At 41.8% G+C, this 6254-nt stretch overlaps 1 pseudogene; it reads left to right on the plus strand.

Moving 5' to 3' along the window:
* The first annotated feature begins 2500 nt into the window (after window positions 1-2500).
* LOC103738173 lies at window positions 2501-3237 on the plus strand (annotated as a pseudogene).
* The last annotated feature ends 3017 nt before the right edge of the window (window positions 3238-6254 follow it).

Raw genomic sequence — 6254 nt, forward strand, 5'->3', positions numbered from 1 at the left:
CCACAAGACTATTTGGGGTTGCTCTAGGTTTAGAAATAGAAAATACATCTTCAGAAGAGCTATAGGCCAGACAGTGTATGAACCCTGGAAAGTCTCCAGTTTAGAAACTAAAGTCTCAATAACACAGTTTCGGCCAGCTGCATAAGACCCCTTGGTGCTTGGCACTCCTGGGACAGCTGGATCACAGACTCACCTATTTTCTTTTAATTGAAAGAAATGTTATCAGTCATTCGATCTGGAGCTTGCAAACTGGCACCATGTGGATAAAGACTGGGTGTCCAGATGTGTTTTGTTTGCCATGCATATTATTTATGAATTGATCGTCTTCATAGAGAAAGACAGATGACCACTATTCTCATTAAAGACTAGAACAGGACAAATTGTCACTAAGCATCCTGTAGTGGGTGGAAGGTGGAGAGCAGCTGTCTCCTTTGTAAAGATCCCTTACTCCTGTTGAAATACTTGTAACCAATTCAGTTCTTTTATAGGCAGTTAGTTTCAGACATTTCCCTGTTACAACCACATTATTTCATAGATTGAAAACAACCATCTCTTTTCTTGGCATAGTTTTGGAAGAAAACAAAACAAATGAGATGATCTGGATATAGAAACAAAGCAACAGAATTGTGGAGCTGGAGCAGGAACCCCAACCCATTGCTCTTCCTGCCACTTGATGGTATGAGTTCTCTTTATCACAAATTAACCATATTAGAGGAGGTGGTAGGGGGATGGACTCAATTACTAGGGAGGTAAGTACATTTCCAAATGCTATAGTAGTTATTAGTGACTTTTATTTTGAGTTGTACATGATATCTAATGATGCCAAGATTTAGGGGTCAGTGAGGATGTGAATGCATAGATAGATAACCCTGTGTGAAGATGTCTTATCATAATAACATCTGCCCACCCATCCTTTCAATTTGATTTCACTGTATCAGTGAAACACATTAGCTGGACGGGCAAGGTTACCCATTGTTTTCACAGGAAATCTCTTCTTCCTTCAGTTTACTTAGAAGGTTGGGGAGAAGGGAGAGGTGTTTTCTAGTGTATATACACTCACAAGTTAGTGTATATATTTACACAGCACACATGTGGCCAAAGCAGTGTGTGCTTGCTGCAGCATCTGGCTTTCTGTGATATCCTGACCTCTGCTCTTATGCAGCTGTGTTGGCTCAGAGTAGAGGACAGAGTTGCATGCCTTGCTGAACAACACGTGTTGTAAAGCAGCTCAGTGATTCCCTATTCATTGTTTTTCTCTGGGGAAGTCCTGAAAGGTTACCACCTAGGACATTGTTTTAGTAGCCCTGATCCCCTGAATAATTTTTCATTCCCACAAGAACTGTGTCTGTAGTGGATGATTCCTTCAAACCAAGTTCTTGTTGGGAATCTTGTGGGAAATCATGCTCTATAATCTTCTCACCCTAGACCTCAGTTCATCCACAAAAGCAAGTGAGTTCTTCTTTCAGAACTCATTTTGTAGGAACCAGGGTTGGCATTTTGGGTTCTGTGAACTTGTAGCTTCATCGTTTCAAAGCAGCAGGTGAAAGAATTCTGCAGCAAACCAAGTTGTACTGGTTCATCTTCAACCCCTTGCCCATTATCCCCTCCAAACTTTGTAGACATAAGTCTGGCTCAAGTGGTTTGGGGAGATCTATTTGAAAGGAGCTCCTGAATTTCCTTGCTGGAGCTCCTGCACGTAGGTTAGAATTAGCAATAAAAACACTTGCTTTCCATGTGAAGGAACAAGTAGTTGAAGTTCAAAATGGTGACAGGGTAATATGTTACTGAATTAAAATATGTGTTGAAGACAGTGTAAGAGGGCACAGATGAGTCTTTGGAGATTTTACAAAATGGTTGGGTTCCATTCATAGTACTAGACACCTTTATGTGTTGGGTTCCAGCAGCTGATAGCCAGGTCAGACTAGCGAGGGAACAGAAGGACGCTCATTAGTTTGCGTGCAGAGCTTCATGAATTCTTCTTATGTGACCTACCCCTTTTGCTCCATTTTCTGTCTTTTCTGTCTCCAAAACACATTGGGAATTTGCTTTGATTTTTCTTCATCTCAGAAACTATACAATTCATTAAAAATTCCACTTGGCTTTCTCTGAAAAGTTTAAACATACTTCAGTAGCTCTTAATGGATCTGTTTACTTCCACCTGCCTATAGTAACAGGTCTAAAGTGTGAGAATTGATGAGAAATCTTACTTGGGCTTATTGCAACTATAGTCTGAGTGATCTTGTTTTCATGTTATCCACTTAAAATCTGGTTTTGAATCAGTAGATAGAAGGAGCCCCTTAAAATACAAGATAGACCACAGTCTCTTTTCTGAATCCTTTAGGGGCTGTTTCCTCTGTTGCTTGATACAGAAGTCAAGTCCACCGAAGTGATGGTCCCTAAGGCTTTAGGTGTCTAAACTCCCAAAACTCTCAAAGTCATATTTTCATGTGGACTTCCTTCATTCATATGTTTATTAACATGTTACCAGAGGACTGCCAAGATGGCTGACTCCTCACTGCAGGCTGCATAACCATGGTGGTTCAGGCTGGCCCTGGATATGAGACATGCAGTCTGCAGGCTTCCAGGGCTAACCCAGGTGAGGTGCAGGTGCTGTGCTCCTGAACTTAGGGACCCCTTGATTAACAAAGATTAGCACTGGAATCCTGTGGCAGAACTTAAAGAGGAGAAATATAATCAGGAACTCAAGAAAACCCAGCTCATCAAAGCTGCCCCATTGACGCAAACAAGTTCTGTGTTTGCAGACCCAATCATCAGTAAATTCATCAACATGATGATTATAGGAGGAAACAAAGAACTGGCCAGATCTCTAATGACCTAGAATCTAGATGGTCTCAAAAGGAAGCAGTTTGAAAGGTATCATGCTGCTTAGCTGGAGGAACCAGCAACCATTGAATGCAACCCCTATAGCATCTTTCAGCAGGCACTGAAAAATTGTGAGCTTGTGATTGGGCTCGATTCTACCCTCAAGGGAGTTGAGGGAGGCCATTTCTACCAGGGCTCCATGCCTCTAGCTGACAGAGATTGCTGCTTACTGGCCATGAAGTGGATGATCACAGAAGGTTCAGAGAATAAGCAGGGTGGATGCTGATGCCAGAGAAGCTGTCACAGGAGCTACTGGAGGCTTTTCACAGCACAGGTCCAGTAGCCAACAGGAAGGACAAGCAGAAGATGGCAGAGACCAACTGGGCACAGGTGGTAGCAGGAGAGAAATGGTAGAAAGTCCAGGATACTCTGCCACAAGAAACCACTTGAGCCGCTGCCTCATTGAAAAGTACTTGTAAGTGAAGGATGACTTTGCTATAAAGGATGGAGGAGCACCTGTGTGACAGAATCTTAGATCTATCTGTGAAGCCCTTTCAAGATTCTCTCCATACCAACTAGAAATTGGGCAAAGTACAACTTGAGATAGAATGATACTGCCCTCACAGAGATGAAGATCTCAGAGGGAGCCACATGTCTGTTGCACATGTGTTCTTTGGGTTCGAATTAGTTCACCTGCTTCACTCCTTTGTAAAGTAGGAACATATCTTAAAGATGTCCTCCAAGACACCGAGGCCCAGTCTGTTCTTTCCTCAGTCTGGGGGTTCGCCTTTGGATGCTATGAAAGGAAGCAATTTTGGTTTCAGAAAAGATTTACTAGAAAATCCTCACCCTGGCCTGGTGAGGAATTGTCACTCATTAAAACTGACTGGATGAAACATGAAAATAATAAAATAAAATAAAATAAAATAAAAATAAAATAGAAAACCAAAATGCTACCAGAGGTATCCCTGACCCACTGATCTAAAATTCATGTATCCCTGCTCCATATAACCCAAACAGCTTAACATTTTTGTATGTTTTTATTCAATTTTTGTGCATTTCATACAAAACATCATAATCACCCCCCCATTTGCATCCTCCATATTCTGCCACGCCCTGGCTTTCATGCATTCTGTAATAGAAAACCAAAATGCTACCAGAGGTATCCCTGACCCACTGATCTAAAATTCATGTATCCCTGCTCCATATAACCCAAACAGCTTAACATTTTTGTATGTTTTTATTCAATTTTTGTGCATTTCATACAAAACATCATAATCACCCCCCCATTTGCATCCTCCATATTCTGCCACGCCCTGGCTTTCATGCATTCTGTCATCTTCGTTAAGGCATACAGAGTCAAGTTTGTGTGCTCAGATGTCCCTCGATGCAAGCTCATCCACTGGGGTCTACACAGTGTTGGATAGGGTAGCCTTTGAAAGAACCAGTAACAGCTGAATGTCTGAACCCTAAGAGACACCTAGACAGAGGGAGAGACAGTCACCCCTCCCACCCAATCGGTCAGCTTCAGTTGCGTGAGAGGGCTGATCTAAGGTTAGGCACAGAGGAAGCCAGGAGGCAGCAGGAAGTCACCATCTTGGGCGGTGCTCAGAAGCGTGTAGAGCTGCAAAGATGTAAGGGAAAGAGCCCACGGCGCATGCCTTTGTAAGGAGCTCTCTTCTGGACATCACAAACTATACAAAGAACAAACGAACAGGAGGGAATTTGGCTTACAGACAGTTATCTAGAGTCTCTCCCTCAACAAAACTGCTCTTTTTATGTTCATCCCATTATATTCTTCCTTACATTCTTCTGTTTTTACACCATATAGTCCGAAAGTAAATTCACTAAAGAGTAGGGTTTTGTTTCATTCAGTGCTATGTGTGGTTCTTTGTGGGTTTGGTGAGTGCAGGTTGAGTGGATGAATGAATTGAATGTAGTGGAAGTATTACTGAGAGCCAAGGGTAGATTTTACCAGAGCATCTGTGCAGGGAAGAGCTCAGACCAGGGATGGAGCTTAAGGAACAGTGAACAGTGTTCTAAATAAAGAGTGAACTAAATAACTGATAAAAAAATTGACAGGGGTCAAAACTGGGAAATAAGATCAAGTTATCCATTCAAAAACTACAATGTAGTAGTCATAAGACTGATGGTGAGCTAAGCTTATTGCTATTGCACTGTCTATTAGTTTCTTCAGGTTGCCATAAAAAATCGCCACAAACTTATTGGTTTAAAACAACAAAAACTTCCAAAGTTGGCCTGGGTGCTCAGGATCACATGGGGAATCAAGACCTCATCTGGCTATCAAGGGAGGTGAGAACGCCATTCTTCAGAATCAGTCCTCCCTAGACAATCTTGAAATACATTAAAATGTACTGTATTCATGCATGAAATTTTCAAAGCATCAGTAAAAGTAGTACATTAATTTTTTTCTCTCATCAATTCTGAAGCCAAAAGCATGAAACAAAAGCATACACAGGCCATATTCCCGGGACACCTGGCCTTTTCTAGCATCTGGTGGTTCACCACCTGCTCACTGACTTTTGTCAATATAACCTCACTCTTTGTACCTGCCTGGCCTTCTCTCCATCTGTGTGTCCTCTCCCCTTCTGATCAGGACATCAGACCTTTTATAATCTAGAATGATCTCAATATCATTGTACCTGAAATAACTTGTTTCCAAATAAAGACATAGGCTGGGGTTCTAGGTGGATGTTAATCCAGGATGGGAGGTCACATTAGTCAGGCCATTATAGCACTCAGCACGCTCTGTGGTTTATATCCTCAGAGCTCAGCACTGCTCTGTGGTTAATATCTTCAAAGCAACTGCTGGTAAATGTCACTACTTGGGGCTGGAGAGGTGGATCACTGGTTGAGAACACTTGCTACTCTCGCAGAAACCAAGGTCATATCCCAGGACCCACATGAGGTGGCTCATAACCAATTGCAACTCCAGCTCTAGGGAATCTGACACCTTCTTCTGGACTCTAGAGACACCTTTACTCATGTTTACACCCCCTACCCCCCCCACACACAATAAAAAAAACCTCAAATACCACTATTGTCAATATTTCATAGGCACAGAAACTAAGGTTCAATTAAGTTAATGGCCTAACAACCCACAGCTAGTGAGTGACTTTAAACTTAAATATAACTATTCAATAGCTGTTCTGTTTTGATTTTTTTGTGCAGACTGACTCCAATCTTTACCGCAATATGTCCAAAATATGTCTGATGGTTAGGAGAGTAGTTATTTTAATAACCTTATATTTTAAACCATGGAACTGAGCCACTGTACAAAAATAACTGACACTTGTAACTGCTCACAGCATGTTTTATGAGTCATTGAACAAAAATCTCAAGTGATGGGAAGATGGGCAGAGCATAATCCCAGACTTTCTAAGCCTGAGATCAGTGTCCAAGGAAGCACT

Source organism: Nannospalax galili, unplaced genomic scaffold (genome assembly GCF_000622305.1).
Source record: "Nannospalax galili isolate Female #2095 unplaced genomic scaffold, S.galili_v1.0 scaffold17, whole genome shotgun sequence".
Lineage (NCBI taxonomy): Eukaryota > Metazoa > Chordata > Mammalia > Rodentia > Spalacidae > Nannospalax > Nannospalax galili.